At 37.9% G+C, this 21,755-nt stretch overlaps 1 protein-coding gene across 10 annotated transcripts in view; it reads right to left on the bottom strand.

Moving 5' to 3' along the window:
- Positions 1 to 21,755, bottom strand: part of Cntn4 (contactin 4) — a 1,022,510-nt gene that overhangs the window by 558,156 nt on the left and 442,599 nt on the right. For 6 of the 10 annotated variants that reach the window (XM_006506197.3, XM_006506196.3, XM_006506198.3 and 3 more), the window contains one exon: positions 17,677 to 17,734. The exons of 3 other annotated variants lie outside the window; for them this stretch is intronic. The gene's annotated coding sequence lies outside the window, so the exon portion shown is untranslated. Of the gene's footprint in view, positions 1 to 10,146; positions 10,232 to 17,676; positions 17,735 to 21,755 lie in introns of all 10 variants that reach the window. One more of the 10 variants, NM_001109751.1, reaches the window with a different exon arrangement.

Raw genomic sequence — 21,755 nt, 5'->3', positions numbered from 1 at the left:
TGACTATCAGTGAGCACAATGCCTGCTCCATCAACATGATTCTTCTATTCTGAGCCCATCCTTTCCCTTATTACTTTGGCCTAAAAGAGTTTACAGTAATGGAAAAGCTTAACAGTAAGAGGCTAACAACTTTTCTTCTTCACGCACAGGGAAAAGCAGAATCTTAAAATCTGCTGTTGTTTTCTGGTTGCCAAATGAAAACAGTAAGAGAGGCAACGTGGTTGAGTATCGTCAACTATATTTTCTCTCTCTAAGATGCTCATTTTCATAGATTTTGTAGCCGTGCCTTTAATTTCTGAAAAAAAAAAAAAAACAGTAAAAGCCCACTTCTATGGGCACCATACTAAAAAAAAAACAGTACACATTTTTTAAATTATGGTGCTAAAAGAACTTAAGAAAAATACTTCTAAGACCACGACCACATTCATCTGGAATAACAAAAAACCTAGGATAGCAAAAACTTTTCTCAAGGATAAAAGAATCTCTGGTGGAATCACCATGCCTGACCTAAAGCTGTACTACAGAGCAATTGTGATAAAAATTGCATGGTACTGGAATAGTGACAGACAAGTAGACCAATGGAATAGAATTGAAGACCCAGAAATGAACCCATACACTTAAGGTCATTTGATTTTTGACAAGGGAGCTAAAACCATCCAGTGGAAAAAAGACAGCATTTTCAACAAATGGTGCTGGCACAACTGGTGGTTATCATGTAGAAGAAAGCAAATTGATCCATTCCTATCTCCTTGTACTAAGGTCAAATCTAAGTGGATTAAGGAAGTCCACATAAAACCAGAGACAGTGAAACTTATAGAGGAGAAAGTAGGGGAAAAGCCTCAAAGATACTGGCACAGGGTAAAAATTCCTGAATAGAACAGCAATGGCTTGTGCTGTAAGATCGAGAATCAACAAATGGGACCTCATAAAATTGCAAAGCTTCTGTAAGGCAAAAGATACTGTCAATAAGACAAAAAGGCCACCAACAGATTGGGAAAGGATCTTTACCTATCCTAAATCAGATAGGGGACTAATATCCTATATATATATATAAAGAACTCGAGAAGGTGGACTCCAGAAAATCAAATAACGCCATTAAAAGATGGGGCTCAGAGCTAAACAAAGAATTCTCACCCGAGGAATACCGAATGGCTGAGAAACACCTGAAAAAATGTTCAGCATCCTTAATCATCAGAGAAATGCAAATCAAAACAACCCTGAGATTCCATCTCACACCAGTCAGAATGGCTAAGATCAAAAATTCAGGTGACAGCAGATGCTGGCTAGGATGTGGAGAAAGACGAACACTCCTCCATTGTTGGTGGGGTTGCAAGCTTGTACAACCACTCTGGAAATCAGTCTGGGGGTTTCACAGAAAATTGGACATAGTACTACCGGAGGATCCCAAAATACTTCTCCTGGGCAAATATCCAGAAGATGTTCCAACTAGTAAGAAAGGAACATGCTCCACTATGTTCATAGCAGCCTTGTTTATAATAGCCAGAAGCTGGAAATAACCCAGATGCCCCTCAACAGAGGAATGGATACAAAAAATGTGGTACATTTACACAATGGAGTACTACTCAGCTATTAAAAAGAATGAATTTATGAAATTCCTAGGAAAACGGTTGGACCTGGAGGGCATCATGCTGAGTGAGGTAACACAATCACAAAAGAATTCACATGATATGTACTCACTGATAAGTGGATATTAGCCCAGAAACTTAGAATACCCAAGATATAAGATACAATTAGCAAAACACATGAAACTCAAGAAGACCAAAGTGTGGACACTTTGCCTCTTCTTAGAATTGGGAACAAAACACCCATGGAAGGATTTACAGAGACAAAATTGGGAGCTGAGAGGAAAGGATGGACCATCTAGAGACTGCCGTACCTGGGCATCCATCCCATAATCAGCCTCCAAATGCTGACACCATTGCACACACTAGCAAGATTTTGCTGAAAGGACCCTGATATAGCTGTCTCTTGTGAGGCTATGCTGGGGTCTAGCAAACACAGAAGTGGATGTTCACAGTCAGCTATTGGATGGATCACAGGATCCCTAATGGAGGAGCTAGAGAAAGTACCCAAGGAGCTAAAGGGATTTGCAACCCTATAGGTGGAACAACAATATGAACTAACCAGTACCCCTCGGAGCTTCTGTCTCTAGCTACATATGTATCAGAAGATGGCCTAGTAGGCCATCAGTGGAAAGAGAGGCCCATTGGCCTTGCAAACTTTATATGCCTCAGTATAGGGGAACACCAGGGTGAAGAAGTGGGAGTGGGTGAGTAGGAGAGAGGGGAGGGGAAGGGGGACTTTTGGGATAGCATTGGAAATATAAATGAAGAAAATACCTAATTTTAAAAAAGATATGGTTAGAAATAGACAAAGAACTGTCTCTTGTGAGACTATGCCAGGGCCTAGCAAACACAGAAGTGGATGCTCACAATCAGCTATTGAATGGACCACAGGGCCCACAATGGAGGAACTAGAGAAAGCACCCAAGGAACTAAAGGGAACTGCAACCCTATAGGTGGAACAACAATATGAACTAAGCAGTACCCCAGAGCTCTTGTCTCTAGCTGCATATGTATCAAAATATGCCCTAGTAGGCCATCACTGCAAAGAGAGGCCCATTGGACTTGCAAACTTTATATGCCTCAGTACAGGAGAACACCAGGGCCAAAAAGGGGGAGTGGGTGGGTAGGGGAGTGGGGGGGGTGGGTATGGGGGACTTTTGGTATAGCATTGGAAATGTAAATGAGCTAAATTCCTAATAAAAAATGGAAAAAAAAAGAAAAAAAAAGTAGGAAGGGTTCTGGCACTACTGGTATTTGTCATGATGATGATGCCACTCTTTATAAAAGCAATTTCAAGAGCATCAGAACTGCTGAGATGTAGCCTGTCTAGTTGACCCAATGTAGTTATCCTTGTGGTATTTGAGAAAATCAGGACATTCTCTTGTGTCTGACTAGGTGGACTGTGACATATACAAGAAGTACCTAGTGGTGGCCATCCCTTGCCCCATTGTAAACAACCAGTTTGTGGATCTGACTATATCACTTATGGGAATAAATGCAAGTTGTGTACAGAAAAAAAAAGAAATAGACAAAGGATGTTATCTTTCCTGTCTTATCTGTAAGTCTCAAAGGATCAATATACTGTGGCAAAGAGTAACTCACAATTTAGAGGTCATGATTTATTCTTTTAATCATATTATCTCAGAGGTCAGTGGTGGTGTATACCTGTTTGCTGGTAGAAACAGGCAGATCTCTGAGTTGGTGGCTTGGTTCACAGAGTTCCAGAACAGCCAGGCTACATGGAGAAACCATATTTAAAAAACAAACAAGAAAATAGCAACAAAAACAAAAACAAACAAACAAAAGGACTTTTATCTCCAGGAACAAAATCTGTTCATCTATTCAACTTAATGTTTTCCAAACAATAAAAAGCAAATGCAAAAAGCCCATACTGGATAATGCAAATAAACATGGGCTAAAGTATAGGATAGTATGAGGCCAAGGATTGACCAGAGTCATCTATGAAAGGAGTATGGAAGATCAGAAAAAGCTGTATGCTAAGAACAGACTGTGCTTGATCAAGAGGGAATTTATTTATTCTGAATCAACTCTAAGATAAATTCAGAAGGTAATGATCCTACTGCGAACCCAGAGTGGCACAGTACAGCTCAAGCCTCACAAGAAGGACCTCAGAATGCACAGCATCTCAGTGATCACTGAAGAAAATACATCAACTGCAACTGCTTCATCTACAGCATCTGGGCCAAGGGGGAAAATCTTCCTAACTAGAACCAAAGAAGCATATTAAGACAGTGGAATTGCAAAATATGTAGAAACTCTGCTGCTTGCGATGCTTAATCGTCCTTGAGATGCTTGTTATTATGTGGTAGTCACCACCACAAACTTACTTAAGAGTCAAGACAACACAGCTAGCTGGACAGAGTATGAATAATTAGGCCAATGCAATGGTGTTCAGTGAGCTACAGGCTTAAAGTCTATGGGATTTCCTCTCCTGTTCATTTCTTAATAGAATGTCTTGTTAGTAAATGTGATGTTTGTATAGACAAGGCAATTTTCATAGTATAAGTAAACATAAACACTGATATTATAAAATATATATTTTATATAAATATGAGAGTCAATAGACATAGCCATGGGGGTAGAGCTTATAAATATAATTTAAACTATACTTTCAGTGTTTTAAAAGGTTAATGTTTAATTAAATCGTGTTTCCAGTTCAATGGAAGAGGTAACAAGGTCTGACCTAGTAAATACTAAAATAATCTTAACCATCAGGTAGGTCTCAAAGACACACCAAACTCATTAAAGTGTTTGGGGAAAATACATTTGGTGCAAAGGGTCAATTAGGCATTATACTTTGAAACAACACAGTTAGAGTGTGCCAAGATTAAGTTACATGTATGTTATAACAAGGTTTTGTTAGTATTGGAGGTGTATAATGTTTGTTTAAATGGGAATGGCTTGATCTCTAGTGTGTATTATGTCCAATTTATTGGCCAATGTACTGAGTGGCCCTCAGTGTGGTATAACATAGCTGGTAATCGTCTTTTATGGACATGTTCAAGGTTATACAGTCGAAATCCAATTCTAATAAAAAAAGGTAATAGCTTAAAACATAAAAGAATCATATTTTGTAGGTTTTTTTTTCAAATCCAAAATAAAGAAGCTTGGCTCCTCTCTGTATGATCAACAAGTGGGATGCTATACTAAGGACTGTGAGGGAGAAGCCAGTAACTATGTTGAGACAAAAGGACAGTCTTGAATTTGCTGTAAGTTCCTAACAGTTTCTGAGATCAGATATTAGTTAAAGGAAAAAAATAAAAATGGAAACAGAAAGTACACTGACATTTCTAGACAGAACACAGGGAAAGTCCACATTTAAATGACAGGGAATTCAGAACTGAAGCTTGCACATAGCAACAGATCAAAAAAAGCAGAAGCCCCTGCCTCAGAGAAAGATCTTTAGGAAGAGGTGAGGGCAGATATAAAATGGGAAGAGGCCCAAGTGTCCAGCTGTGGGGAAAATGTGTCACCAGGAATGCCAAGAAGTTTGATTTCTTTTCTTTGGTAAGGAAACCTTTGTACAATCAGTTCTCTGAAGATACAGTGTCATCTTTAAAAATAATAGGGTATTGAGGCTGGAGAAATGGCTAAGCAGTGAATAGTGCCATCCAATACCCTGTCAGGAGGCACACAGCCCTCTATAACTCAGCTCCAAGACATGCAGTATGCTTGGGGTCCTCTGTGTCCAAGTACACACACACACACACACACACACACACACACACACACACACACACACACACACACACACTCACAGGCACACTAACAGGCACACACACACACACACACACACACAGAGACAAAGAGAGACAGAAACAGAGAGACAGACAGAGACAGAGACATTTAAAGCAGCCCTAAAAACAGAGTTCAGTGGGGCACAGGTAATAATAGGAGCCAATTCTTAGGATACAGGTATGGAGGCTACAGTTGAAACAAGGTTTTCAAACTGTGTGCTACCTGCAAAGATTGAATAAATGTTACAAAAATCCCATCTCCCCAGCACCACATCTCATCTAAGAAAACACAATCTCTAAAGACACTTCCATCACAGTAACTGAACACACTCTTACCAAATTATAGTCATTTTTTTTCTAGATGGAGACAATAACAACAAAAGGTATGGGTTGGATGTTTTGAGTCTTCACATTTATAGCCAGTTTTCAAGAAAAAAAAAAGGCAACTTCTAAATGAGCATCTAAGGAGGCAGAACAGAGAGTAGTACAATGCACTGCACAACAGTTCCACAGGAGAGCTCAATAGATGGTTCAGACATTAAAGGCAAGGCTCACAACCGAGACAAGTTTCACAGGAAGTATGGATAAAGGTAAAATGGTGAAGGCTCTTCAGTCAGGGATCACTAACACAACATTGTACCAAGAGATTTGAACTGATTCCGTGGTACCTGATGTTCACATCTACAGTGAATGCCCAAGGTGTCTCTTCCACACAGCCTGAGCAAAGCAACCCTACTAGGTAGGGTACTAGCTAGCTGAGAGTAGCCTCACTCTGAAGGAATGACAGAATTAGAAGCAAAGGAGCCACATTGCCCTCTACACTTTTCCAAAAAGTAGTTCCATTCTAGAGATCCTGTCGTACACAAAGAATGCCAACACTGGAACTGGTCCCCATCTTGGAGTAGTGTGCTCTGACTACAGAAACTGTCTCCAGAAGACGCTTGCTTTTTCCCTTTGTGATCAGTATACACTCCAGTGAGCTATGCATCCTACATCTTCTTCAATAAAAGAAGATCTTATCTCCTCCGCAACTCCCCTCAATCATGAGCATATGCATATTTATGTAAATATTGAATAAAAAATTCTCCAGCAGAAACTACATTTTTTTCTATCAAAATATAATTGTCTCAGAGTCAGGTGTGACAAAGTAGACCTGTAGTCATTGCTATTAGTCACGTTGAAGCAGTGGCGTTGTCAGGGTACCATTATGATATTTTATGAATTGAGAGTTTTGAAAGTGAAATATTTCTGTTAGATAATCCATCTAGTTACACAGATATATAGCAAATGTCTACTGCTTACATGCATATAAAGCTGTTACCTTTCTTGCTTGATTCCTCTTTCTCTTTTTCTTTCTTTCTTTTGATTCTTTTTTTATTAATCATTTTGTTTACATTTCAAATGTGATTCCACTTCCTGGTCTTCCCTCCACAAACACCCCACTCCATCCTCCTTCCCTTTGCCTCTAAGAGGGTGTTTTCTCACCCACCCACCAACTCCTGCTTCACCCCTCTATTACCTCCCTTTTCTGGGGCATCAAGCTACCACAGGACCAAGCACCTCCACTCCCACTGATGCCAGATGAGGCAGTCTTTTCCTACGTATGTAGTGTGAGCTATGGACTGGCCCATGTATACTCTTTGATTGGTGATTTAGGACCTAGGAGCTCTGAGAGGTCTAGTTAGTTGATATTACTGTTTTGCCTACGGAGTTGCGATCCCCTCCACCTCCTTCAGCCTTCCCTCTAACTCTTAAATTGGGATTCCAGGGCTTAGTCCAATGGTTGGCTGGGAGTATGCATCTGTCTCAGGTGCTGTGAGAGCCAGCCGCTCAGAAGACAGCCTCTTGGCATCAGCAATGGTGTCTGCAGATGGAATGGACCACACGGCGGGGCAGTCTCTGGATGGCCTTTCCTTCAGCCTCTGCTTCAGTTTTGTCCTTGCATTTTCTTTAGACTAGGACAATTCTGGGTTAAATTTTTTTGGAGGGTTTTGTATCCCCATCTCTTCACTGGGGTCATGTCTATCTATCTTGACATGGCCCTGTTCTGAGGTTCAGGTTGACTTTGAAGGATAATTCCCCATCTTAAGTTTCCAGTTACAGAGGTAAGAATTTAGCGCTAGTTTGATAGTTGTTTTCTTTTTTTTTTTTAATATTTTTTATTACATATTTTCCTCAATTACATTTCCAATGCTATCCCAAAAGTCCCCCATACACTCCCCCCCACCCCCCACTTCCCTACCCATCCATTCCCATTTTTTTGGCCCTGGCGATCCCCTGTACTGGGGCATATAAAGTTTGCATGTTCAATGGGCCTCTCTTTCCATTGATGCCCGACTAGGCCATCTTTTGATACATATGCAGCTAGAGTTAAGAGCTCTGGGGTACTGGTTAGTTCATAATGTTGTTCCACCTATAGGGTTGCAGATCCCTTTAGCTCCTTGGGTACTTTCTCTAGCTCCTCCATTGGGAGCCCTGTGATCCATCCATTAGCTGACTGTGAGCATCCATTTCTGTGTTTGCTAGGCCCCGGCATAGTCTCACAAGAGACGGCTACATCTGGATAGTTGTTTTCTAAGATAAAAATATTGTAGGGAATCTTACACAGGCTGTATGTGCAAGTGTCAAGTAGAAACTATCTGATCTACTATAAAGACTTCTATTTCATTTGCTACTCTTTGTACCACTGAATCAGAGTATTTGTGGTGGTGAGAATGTGTTTGGAACCAGTGCTAAGAAGGTGCAGAGTGGAACAGACAGGCAGGGAAGAGAGGCACAGGATTTAGGCAATGAAGTGAGTCATGGATTCTAGAAAAAGGTTAATTTTTTTTTTAAAGCAGAAGGATTGTAAAGTTCACTAAACTTCTCTCTTCTCTCTCTTTTTGTTTGATTGGAACTTAATTCAGTTTTTAATAATATATACTAATATAGAATAGGATATTTGTCTCATGAAGGTTTACTTGTAGCAAACTTATGAGTGATGGTGTTAATTTCTCTTTCCAGGTATATGTATGGGTTTGTCATGGCAACATGATAACCAGTTAACTCTTCACTACTCTGTTTTCCTACAGTATTTACCTTTGCAAAAGGCTTAGGAAGCCAATATTTGACTGTGTGTTTAGTTCATGTATTTGCTGGTAATAATATTTAGTGAAATGGGAATCTTGACCTCTGAAAGGGAAAATAAAGCATAAAAGCATGAACTAATTTTGTAAAATATAAACTAGTACATCAATGTGCTTGATGCCATAGAGTAATTTGGTGTTATACAATGTACAACAAAGATCTGTCAGTAACTTGCATTTAGATGAAATAATTGCTTACTTGGTTTTTGTGAGCATTAAATGAAACTCACTTTATTTCAGTTATAGACATTAAAATTGAAATTATCTACAACTGGCTATATTTCACTGAAAATATAAATAATGGTCAGTCAGTTTGTACCTTCACTTTATTTTTGATGGGTCAGGTCAAGGGGGAGATTTTTTTTTTAATGGAAGTATTTCACTACATATTTTCTCACAGCATGTTAACATGTTTACAGCCTTCCTCTAACTTATTTTCAATTGGAAACAAATAGAAGGTAATCCCCATAGAATACTTACAAAACATCAAACGCATAGGAACAGGAATCACACGCAATCCACTCAGCCTTCCAGGGTGCAGCTTGCAAGGATAACATCACTGTCCCTTGTGCATTTGGCAGTTACCTCGCTAACAGGTGTTATAAACCAAGTCCTTTCCAGCAATACACAGTAACGTCCTAATTCCAACATGGACACATTCTAGATGTTTATTATGTCAATTGTCACTAGGAGAAATGTAAAAACACAAGCCTGATGTCTTCTTACATCTGCAGCCTTGAATGTTGCAGATAGTGTGACAGAGTTTACACATCATTTTTAAAATTTTGCTATGCAAATATTAAGAAACATCAGAACATAATGCAACAACAATGACAAACACCTTAGCTGAGCTGGGACAAATCAGGAGACTATTCTTTGTTTTTCTTTGTGTCCCATCTAAAATAGTATGTGAGTGACCTTAATTGAAGATGAATATATGTTGATGTTAATAAGCAGAAAAGACAATTATTTGTTTCTTCATCTTTTATATGACATTTTTTAATCTTCTGCTTACAAGTTGCATCCTTTATCATTGGAAAATATGGCATTACTAGAATTGATGAGACTGACTGCAGCTAGAAAACATCTACTTTAATGTGACTTAAACATTGGCCAACATACGTTTTGCTTCAGATGAAACAAAACATTCCCTGTCAAACATTTTCTTTTAGCAATTTTTATATACAATTTTAATATATATTGAAATGTAGTGTTTCAGGGTTGCTTAAACTTTAACATATATTGCTAAAAGATGGTTTAGCTAGACCCATAAACTTTACGCCTGCATGCCCACACACCATGACTATTTACATGGACATTATTTATAATCACAAGTACTTTAAGCATCTTGAATGTTTTCAAATAAAGAAGGGATATATAGGAAGGTAAGTGAAGGAATCTAAAGACAGTGTACTATATACCCTATGAACCATATACAAATGATATCCACAATAGGCAGATCCAGCAAAGTAAATTAGTGTATGTCTATTGCTGGAAGAGAATGAGGAATGACTTAATATGTTTATGGCTCTGTGTGTGTGTTTGTGTGTGTGTGTGTGTGTGTGTGTGTGTGTGTGTGTGTGTGAATACATTTATGTGTACTTAGAGGTAAGTATCCAGCTATAATCCTGTAGATACCAAGGTTTTAACTGGGTGTCCTCCATTATTGCCCTTTACCTTATTTTTAGAGATATTGAGAAATAAGTCACCAATTTCACAATTCTAGGTGGCCATAAACACCTCTGTCCCTTGCCTTTAGCACCTGTACTGGAAGAGAGGCCCACATCAGTATACCTGGCTTTTCACTTACATATCCGAACTCATGTCCTCCTGTTTTCACAGCAAGCACTGTCTGACTGAGCCGTCTCCCCAGTCTAGTTTATGATTTTTTTTGAGGATGTTATAATTACCTTGAAACTGATTACTGTAACAGACATTTTCCAAAATAACCCTAAATGCACACATGCAATCATTTACTTACTGTTATAATGGTAATTCAATAAAGCCACTTAGAAAAAAAATCTAGTTAAAGATTTTCTTAATTTTGCTCCGTATTTGTAAAATCAAATTTATCCTTAAACTGATACACACACAAACACATACACACACATATGCACACAATATATTGGAATGGTGTTCTGTGTGGTGTTTTGTGCTTATGTACATTGTATGATGCTTAAATCGGTTTGTCTATGTTCTTGTTTTTGTCATTGATTTCTGTAGTGAGACTGTGGGAAGGATTGTTTCTTTTAGAAAATACATGGAAATATTCATAGAATGTGCTTTCATTTTAATTCTAGGTGTAGGGATGTGGGGAGGCTTCAGAGTATCCCCAGCGGCAGACCATGATTTTCCTTTGGTTTTGCCAGATGCTGACAGTTCATGCAGTTATGTGATGTTTGGAATCTGGGATTGATATATTATTCATATATATATATATATTCATATATATATTCATATATGTATATGCATATACAAGGGCCCCAAGAAGCAGGCTCGGTAGTTGTTGGTCATTTAGAGAGTTTAGTCGTGGTTTGTTAGTAGCCATGGTCAAAGATGGAAACAGAAAAAAGAGTCAGGGATTTCCCTATTTTCCCTCTCCCCTGTATTCTTGTTTCTCTCCTATCTAGTGCTAGGGGTGATACCAGATGATCAAGAGTGAGAAGAAGAACCCACAAAGTAGCAAGAGTTAGCTACAAATTTCAAAACTTTTAAAATGTTTTGTCTAGCTACTTGAAGGATGTTATTGTTAACTATTACCAGCCTAATGTGGAATAGCAAAATAGCACATCATAAATACATGTAAACATTACACGGAATCCAATGGTCCACCTTTCCCTATTCTCCCTCCCTGATATTCATCCCAGATTCTGATAACTATGCAAACATTCACAATAGAGGTTGCAGTGGGAATTTAAATTAAGAGAAATAATTTCTCTTTGTGTGTACGTGTGTGTGCATGTGTATGTGTGTGTGTGCATTTGGTTTTTGAAAAGTCATTTTGATGATGATTGAAAAGGTCATGATTTTTTTTTTTTTAATTCTTAGATACCCAGGAGTGGCCACTTAAATAGCCATTTGCTAGCTGAGGATTCTGGGTAACATGCAGATAAGAATTCTGCCAGTCTGCTCTGCTCTTTTCCAACACTCTCTGCTTCTGTTTACTTTAAACTGCCTTTGAGATCTGAAAAACTCTTCATCCTGTCTCTGGATTTTATTACAGGGAGTAACCTTTGTGAGTTCAAAGCCAAGGTCATGTCCCTCTAGCTCAAATCTAGACTGGAGACATAAATCTTTCCAAAAAGATCCTTCCACACTTGCATCACCAAAGACTCTGACACATGTCACAATGAAGCAACTTTCATTATGTTGCAGCACTGAACCCACCTTCATTTCACAGACTCTGAAAGATTGCTCTATCTTTTCCAATTCCTATGGCAGCTGTCATTGTGTCACAAATGTAGGAAAGTTTAACAAAAAGCAGAGAGTGGGAGAGAGAGAGAGAGAGAGAGAGAGAGAGAGAGAGAGAGAGAGAGAGAGAGAGAAGACCCTATTTTCTTTTTCAAGCATGGGAATTACTAGCTACAGGACAATATGTAATGCTATTAAGTAAAATCAATGGTTTGTTACCCTAGATAGTGTACAGATTAGAACAGTTAGTACTTTCTTTTCATAATCTAGAAAACAAAACAGAACAAACTATAGTAGCCTTTATAACGCTCTAGAATATTCCATATGGAGACACCATCTCTTTTATATATATTATATATGTGTATATTAATATCTAATATTCTAAAGGCATCATCTACATTAGTTTAAACATTCAATCGTTTACTTCACGAGCCTTTGGGTAACTAACCTCCACGCTTGAGTGTTACCTCAAGATACATCGGATTACCATGTGAAAGAAAGCATTGGTTCCACATAGGCCACAGTGTATGCAAATTGAAACGCTAAACTTTCTCTTGATGGATGGATAGACAGGAAAGCATCTAAAAAATGAATGAATTGTTGAGTTGTCAGTGTCAAGCTTTGTTTGCTGAAACAAAGTAGCAGAAGTTTAAACATCTGCCTTGGTAGCTTCATGACCTACTTACAAAAACGTTTAAATACACTATGCTTCAACTGGTCATTTCAGCCCATTTGGGGTTCACAAAAATATCTGGAAAAAGAACCCTGCACTTCATATGGGCCCTATGGAATTGCCTTAACACAGATGTGTATTCATCTGAAAGAAAGAGTGGGCAGGGTAACAGAAAATAGCGAAAAGAGAGAAAAGCTATGCTGGAATGCTTGGTATTCTTAGAATATGTCCTTACCCTTCCTACCCAGATGCATATAACATTAGAACATACATATTATCAGAAGGGAATCAGACTCTGTCTTTTTATTCTGATCACTAGACCCCAGGACATGATAACAAATACATAGTAATACTTTGCTAATGAATGAACACAAGGTAGTAATTCTACTCACTACAGAGAATTTAAAAAAAAAAGAAAAAGAAAAAGAAAAAGAAAAAAAAAACTATCTTAAACACCATAGCACTGGATTTAATGTACCTTCAGAAGACACACCTTCTAAAATATGTATTTTAATTAAATAGAATTTAGAATATACCCCTTGTCTAAAATATGACAATATTAAGTCATCTTCCTGTGCAAAGTGTATATATATATATATATATATATATATATATATATATATATATATATCCTATTTGCTCCATTTTTCATGGGCTATATAATAAAGTAATGATACATAAGAAAAATTAAAAAAATGACTTTCAACAGTAGAGTATGTGACTTATGATATTCAGGCCTAAGTTAAAAAATGAATGTTAAATATGTTAATAAGATCAATAACTGAAATTACAGTTTAATAAACTGAATTATTCAGACATTGTACCACATACATACTATTAAATCCTGTGTAATTAGGGTATGTAAAGTATGAGTTTTTAAATCTCACTATTATGAATTGAAGATGACTAGGATATATCAGGATGTAAAATATTCTTGTAAATAACTCTTGCCTGCCTTACTTCACCCTCCTGTTTTTCTCTAAAAGTCTACATAGTAATTGTAGTGTTTTTCTTTTAGGCGAGATTCATGTCTCTTTACCTTATGAACATTCATGTTTTCTACACCAAACATGATATATACCAACATTTTATGAGAATATAAAGACTAGATTGTATGAAGTTAAAAGATATGTTTAGCTTTTTAAAGTTTAAAAATATACAACTATATTTATAATGTATGGGATGTGCTCAAAACTGGCCACATGATTTTATATGGCAATAGAATTTAGTATGCTCATTTATACAGAGTCATAATCTGACCCTTTGGCTTGTCTATTGAATAACAGCTGGCCTACCTCATAATTTTCTTCTTTTTAGTCTTGTTTCTACAGGCCTCTGATATGGGTTCTTTGACTCATAGTAGAGATTAAGCTACAAGACATACACATAGAATCTGACATGAAATGTAAATGTGACTGTCTTGCTAGATAAAAGTGTATGGGACTCTGGTAGCTCTCATTCCGAAGCATGAGAAGTTGGTCATTTTGTCATGGATTTATCTGGCCTATCAGAATAGGAACTTCTGAGACAATTTATATATCATGTCCAGTCAGGACTATGGTCCCATGACTCCAGGCCACCATTTTCACATCCTCTAACACACAGTAAATTAGGGATAGTTTTGAAGGATGCTGTAATTTTACACTCCAAAATGTATCACTCTGGTATATTGTCTAAAATTAATAGAAACCTTTTGGTTTGAAGTGAGGTGCTAATTCAAGCCTATCAGATTAGACCCAGAGAATTTGGAGTCAGCTATGCTAAATGCTGCAAATCCAGATTGCAAGAACGCAGAGCCTTCAAACTAATTTTCCCTAAAAAGAGATTCCAGTTCACTAGAGTCAGCAAGTCACTCATTCTTCCTGCTTTAATCCTCAAAAACAAGGAAACCTGATATTAATCAATTCTATTTTTTTCTGCTTGTTTCCATCTTACAAAGCACATGGTTCATTCCCTGCTATGCAGACATTGCCATTCTATTGTGCAAAATACTGTGAGAGATAATTCATGAGTTGCAAATAAAAATCAATGAGATCTACTGCTAAATTTGTTGCCATTTTGTCCTTTGACAACCATAATGATTATTATGAGCCACGGATATTTGAAAATCAATGGTGAAGTAAGGACACTATGACTTTCTCTTTGCTTTACAAAAGCACATATAACTGCAAGCACATCCTCCCTCACACTGAAGCCAGAGGAAGAATCCTGCTTATCAACCCAGACAGTGTGTCAAGGCTAGGAAATTTTGTATATCAGGCTGCATTAAGTTAGCTTTCATCTGCCTTCTGTTTCTCATATAGTTTATCTACTTTTCTACAAGTGCCTTTTATGTCAGCTCAATAGATAAACATGTTATGCCAGTTCTTTGTCTCTTCACTTTTTTATGGAGGAAGGCAATACCAGCTGAAAATAAACAACAAAAAATGTTTATGTATAAAATAAGGCTTCTTTCTTTTACTTTAAAAAAAATATAATTGTTCCGTTTTTTTTAACTGTCCAGCTATTGCTCCACTCCCAGTCCTCCCTCTGATAGAACCTCATCCCATTCCTCCTCCCCCTGTCTCCAAGAGGACGTCTCTCCAACCCCTAAACTACCCCCTATATTCCAACATACACCCACATCACCCATTCACCACCTCAGGCCTCCCCACTCCCTGGGGTCTCAGGTCCCTCCAGGGTTAGGCAAGATTCTTTCTCTTACTCAGTCTGGGCCAGGCAATCCTCTGCTGAAAATGTGTCCTGGGCCTAGACCAGCAAGTGTGTGCTGCCTGGTTGGTGACTCAGTGTCTGAGAAATCACAGGGGTCCTGGTTATTTGAGACTGCTGGTCTTCCTATGGGGTTGCCTTACTCCTCTGCTTCTTTCAGCCTTTCCCTAATTCAACCACAGAGGTCCCTAACTTCAGTCCATTAGTTGGTTATAAGTATTTGCCTCTGTCTCAACTGCTTTTTGGGCTTCACAGAGATCATCCATGCTAGACTCCTGTCTATAAGCACAACATAGTATCAGTAATAGTGTCAGGCCTTGGAGCCTCCACTTGAGATGAATCACGTAATTTTTAACAGTGAATTCTCAGGCCCACTCTGGGTCTTTGAGAAGGGAAAGTTGTAGGCCATCATCACAGCATCAAGTACTTCTGTAAGCCAAGATTATTTTAAAATTGATTATTGATAAAGTTAAATTTACAATCAGAACTTAGCTAAGTCAGACTTAGCTCTGTGATGAGTAATTATATGGGAAAGAACATGTGCTTTGCATATATATATTTCTTTGAACATATTCATTAAAAATATCTTACTGGCTTCAACATTCTACTAGATGAAGTCATCTCAATTTTTTTTTCAAACTAAAGCCTGAAGTTTACCAAGTATATATTTCAGGAGGATTTTCAGGTCCTTAACCAGGTTTCTATGAGGGTTGTCGCTTTTCAAAATTATGTTGAGATTCAGGATTGTGATATATAAAATTATGAGCGTTCCTTAAGTTAAATCTACTGTAGTCTATTACTTTCATGAACCTCTCAAACAGAACCCCCACACTGTGAAAATGATTTGTTAAAATAATGATTACCTATGTGTTATATTACCATAATCTTTGATCAACACTGTGAATTTTCAAAACTCATATCTTGGATATTCATAGTCGCGGGCATCAATCTATAAACTAAAATCCCAACAATAATCAATAATTTGAAAGGGAGTTTACTTTTAAAGCTTTCCCATGTCTTAAACATACTCACATGCCACAAAAGGCACTTGACACAAGGACTAGTATAGTACAAGAGAGACTTACTACCACACCCACTGAATACACACTTGGATTCATTTGGGTATAGGTAAAAGAGGGGGTACGCAAGGCACTGGCCATAGAAGTCTAAATCTGTTTCTGTTCTATCTAAGCACACTGCCAGACCACCCGAGAGGATCAGAGTCACACACCTTAAGTGACCAGATTCATACTCCACACTCATACCTTAAGATGTCAGAGATCATATTTGAATGCATGATTTAATCTCTTCTGGGAGATGGTGGTTGATTTTGCCCATGAGATCAGACATTTTGTCTCTGTGTGAACAGCTTTCCCAATCATAAAGAGACACAAACATTCATCGAATCCTAATCAGCTTAGAGTCTATGTTCTTGCAAAGGACTGTGTCCAGTAGATAATGTCATTTATCCAGTCCCTGGCAATTGTAGATGTATTAATCTTAATAAGACACTTGGATGGTGGAAAAGGAATGGGAAGACTACAAGATGCCATTCAATAGAGTGAGTGGTGTTATAATCCCATCTAACACTGAGAACTGTAAGTTTGCTTCCTGGGAAATGGAATTGATTTAATAAAATCAGCCTCCTGGGAATCAGTTTCCTCACCCAATCTCTTAGAACCATTTCAGATAGTGCACAAATGGAGTAGTTCAGAGGATTTAAAACATCAAAATTGGGAAATGGGTCAAGAAGACTGACTAGCAATCTGTAAAAGTAGCTGCATAATACCCACTGAAACTTGTTACCAACAGCCATCCGCCCAGACAGGATATACCCACACCTTTGTCTAGAAATTCTCATTGCATTAAGAAAATCCAAGTCTAGTGCTACAATATCCACTTCATTTACAATAATTGCATTTTTAAAGATTGCCAGCTAGCAAATCTGAGAGCCAAAAGCATTTCTTTTTCTCGGCATGTCTCCATTGATCCAGATTTCTTAATTATGTACATAGTAACTCAGTGATGCCCTGACCAACTCTTCTGGGATAAATCCCAGTGCCGTCATTCAACACAGTTTTCACGTATTCACTTACTACTTTCATTTGTGGACCAAAGTCATAACAGTTTTAACCACAATACACTCACACCCATTCCTCTACTATCATATTTACATTTCTTTTCTCCTTAATGGCTACTCAAATTTCTATCCACCAATATAAAATTTCTACCCGGCAAGCCCAAAATCTAATGCCTGGCACACAGTTAGCTTCTATAAATTCTGCTATTGCTTTCAAATGTGTAACTCAGCATTTTCTATGTAACTGTTAAAAAACAAGCAAGCAAACAAACAAAAAAGCACTTTCTTCTCAGCTCCTTATGCAACCTCACAGCAATAAATCATCCCACCTCACCTTCAAAACAGCAGAGCGTCCACAGTCAGATGCAGAAAGATGTGGATTTCTTGATAACCTAGAGGCAAAGTCATAGGAAACCATCTCTGAAATCTAGAGCCATAAGTACAATGTACAATTTTACTCTCATAACTATGCAGAAAAATAAAACTGATGGAGCTATTAATTAAGTGGACCAAACATCTCAAGTCTTTAGAAGTACTGATTTAAAGTCCTAAAGTAATGCTCTGACACTGTGGGTTAAGTTTATAATCAAGATTGGAGAGTCAGATTATCAGACTTTAAATCTTGCCTATATGTGTGTGTGTGTGTGTGTGTGTGTGTGTTTGTGCATGTGTGTGTGTGTCTGTTTGTGTGTGTGTGTGTGTGAACAGTCCATACACACAAAATCACTTTGGTCATAGAAAGACACACAACTATAAAACAGACGAATTAACTCTCATTACAGATTTCACTTACAACTGACCTGCTGTCTTAAAAGCTGGGACATCTACTCAGCTTTATGGGATTTGGAAAATTAATTTTATCTTCTGCATGGAGACATGAAACACAGTCTACAGCTGCAGTAAGGGATGACATTCACATTCAAATTCCAGAATAGTAAGCCTCACATACAGAGATTTACTAATGGCAAAAAAATTAGAGGGAAATTATTATTCCAACTAATATTAAAAAGCTATCAAAACATAATTCTGGTGTAGGAGAGTTACACTTCTGAGCTGTTACTGTCTTCAGATGGCCACTTAGCATCCATTCTAGAGATTTTTTTAAACTATATAAACATAGACAGTGTCAACTGTTAAGTACAACATTAATCTGTAATTGTTTGTGTCAATCCGGCTACATGGCTAGGGTATATTTTATTTTCATTTAATAGTGAGAAAAACGTAAAGTCTACAATCCTTGTACTACAAATAGAAATTCTGAATTGATTTAGCCTATTGCAGTAGCTGTAGCCAAGTTTGCATCTCACGTAAATTTATTTACCATTTGGCTTAGATACATTAAGAAGCTCACAGAGTATTTTCGATAAGTTTAGTAATCTCATCCTCTGCCCACTGTGACTGAGGCTGATCTGGCTGTACGCGCAGTTCTGGGATGACAATTAAACAGTTATGAGCAAATTTTCCAGAGGGTATTTTATTTAACTTCACATAAATTTCCAAAAGTTGCTTATATGACTTTGTTGTCATGAACCTGAAACTTATCTTCCATATAGTTGGACAAAACAGTAATTTCCTGGGGGAATTGGGGTCATTTGATTGCCCCCTGCCTCCTATTAAAAGTGAAACTCTTCCATACCAGTTGTATAGAAATGAGCTTTCACATGGAGGACTTACAAGTTTAAAATGAAAAAAAAAATTAGTTTGATACATAAAACTGAGTCCTGTTTGAGCATCTTTTACATATAAGATGAATATTATTCTTATTTTCAAAATGTACTTGGGTATCTATATACAACTACAACTTTTAGAGGCTTTCTGCCCTTATGTGTCTAAGACTAGGAACTTGCAATGGGTGGGACAAGGAGATGGCTTTGGTACATAAAGCACTTGTCATAGAAGTATGAGGACTTGAGTTTGAATTCCCAGGCCCCCATAAAGCTGGGCATGGTAGCACATATCTGTAATCTCAGTACTCATATAGTGAGATGGTAGGTGGGGTCAGGAGAATTTCTTCGGAGTGCACCAGCTAGCACATCATATGTAGCCCATTGGCAAAGAACAAAGAAGCATATTCATAAAAGAAGATGCAAGATAAGGACAGACATCCAAGGTTGTGATTTGTCCTTTACATAAACACCAGAACATGGTTATGTCTCCCCACACACCATACACACACACACACACACACACACACACACACACACACACACACACAGAGGGGAGGGGGATCCAATGCACATAAAACCAGTATGCCCGCGTATTATTTTTCACCTCAATAAACTTTCTTCTAGAAGAGAGAAACCAGCCAACATTTTATACAGGGAGTAATAGGTGAGGACAACTTGTTCCTAAAGTCCTGACTCCAGAACAACTCAGTGGGAAAAAAAGAACAAGACAGGGAACAGAAAGTAAGGTGGCGATTAAGAGCCATTGATATATCTGATGAGAGGGGCCTACTAAGACAAGGACCAGGAAATGAAGGAAAGGAAAAAAGGCAGGTATGTCTGTGAATATCTGTAATCCACACACTCAACAAGCAGAGGCAGGAGGATTACTAGGATCTTATTTAGACTGACAACGATATTCCATTTCCTTACCCTACCCAAGGTAATTGGAAGAGTGTTATTCGCAACGTTAAACTGAGGCATCCTCACAGGCTTCTATAACTTAGAAAGGACGTTAGAAATGACATCAGGTTATATGTGGATACTGAGGTACAGAGGTGATAAATCAGTGCAAACAGACCTACATCAAATAATATACATCAAACATCCATTGTTACTGGAGACAACCTGTATAGTACATATTTGATTAGTTCAGAGTCCAGGCATGCAAAAATTTACAGCAACCCCAAATTACTAAATTCTTTATTTTGTATGCAATCACACCCCATTTTAAAAAATGTTTACTTGTATGAGTATAGCACAGAATTTCATGACTCATCTGGAGCCTGGTCCAATCTATCAAAGAACGCTAGGGTATAATCTGTCTGAAAAGAGGTCATGCTTACCAACATAGTTCAGGGTATTATAAAGGTCTTTTTCTGTTGCACAGAGCTTGAGCACATAGAGTTTTCTTTGCTGGCATATCAACACTCACCTGATCCTTCCATTTTGTTCAAGACCACCACTTTGGAGGAACTGAAGGGATAATGTATTTTGGGTAGCAGAGATATTGTCTATGAGAGAGCAGGGTGGATTCCATATATGCAAACATATCCAGAGACATACTCCTTTGTACATAAAATGAGGACTCATCTGTTCATCTCTTTTATAGCATTTTAAACTTATTTTGAAGACCAATCAAATCACTGTGGTTTTAAAAGCACCTCTTAAAAGGTGTATGTAATACCCATCTGGATTCCCCATCTGTCCAACCAGCAGACCCTAAAACAGGTCCTAGAGCATTTAAACTCACCCTACTTTTCTTTAAACAGATTAAACCCAATCAACAAAGCAGTTTCCGACCACTTAGAAAAATAATCCCAAGCATTTTTAAAGAAATGAGTAGTAACAGCATATTGCCTAGATCTTACATATATGAGATTTATGACTGACTATCATTCATGAAATTATATACATGTTTTGAAATTTCTCAATGTTTGGAGGAAAAACATAAAATTTGACTACCTGAGACCAGTACTTTACTGAAGGCAACATTTACTGTTAAGAGAGAGCAGAGGTGTGGTGGGGGAGGGAGTCTGAATAAGAAAAGTATCATTCAAACACAGCCTTAACTAAAGTAGCCATTCAGAGTTCAAACATTTGATTAAGAGCAACAGAAACCTTAGGGTCTTGTCCAAGACCATGAATTTGAATGAGCAAGATAAAGACCAGCAAGTATTTAAAAACAAAATTAAATGTCCCAGAATCATCACACTCAAAAGTCAGCTATGGTCTGAGACTGTTTCTTCATCTAGGGAAAAGAGGAGCTTCGAACCCAGCAGGCTATTTTTTTTTTTTTTTCTGAGTTCAGTGTCTGACCCTTAAGGAACTTTCTTATTTCAGGGTCCAGGGTTCTCAGTCAGTGTAAAGCTGGGATAGTTCACTGCTCAGAGTTATCACAGCTATTCTTTCATGCCTTCATTTGTCTAAAACTCACTCTGGTTACAGCTTATGATGGTTACAGGCATGTTGAATTTTTTCAGAGTTTTGTTTGTTTGTTTGTTTTTGTTTTCCTTCCAAACCTCAAACTCTGGGAATACCTGAGTTCAAGCAACCATCTATTTGAGTCTTCCCTCTCTGATCATTCTCCTCAACCAAATCAAAAGAGAACATACTCCGTGATAGTGAGACACTTTTATACTTCACAGGCTCTGGTTTTTCTGTTGCCTTGAAACTGACTGCCTGTTCAGGCGAAATTATTTCCACTCTGCAAATTATGGGCTCCATGCTGGTCTTAGGCTCACTATGG

Source organism: Mus musculus, chromosome 6, assembly GCF_000001635.26.
Source record: "Mus musculus strain C57BL/6J chromosome 6, GRCm38.p6 C57BL/6J".
NCBI classification, from domain to species: Eukaryota; Metazoa; Chordata; class Mammalia; order Rodentia; family Muridae; genus Mus; species Mus musculus.
The sequence above is the reverse complement of the archived record's forward strand: the minus strand, read 5'-3'. Positions and strand labels throughout refer to the sequence as shown.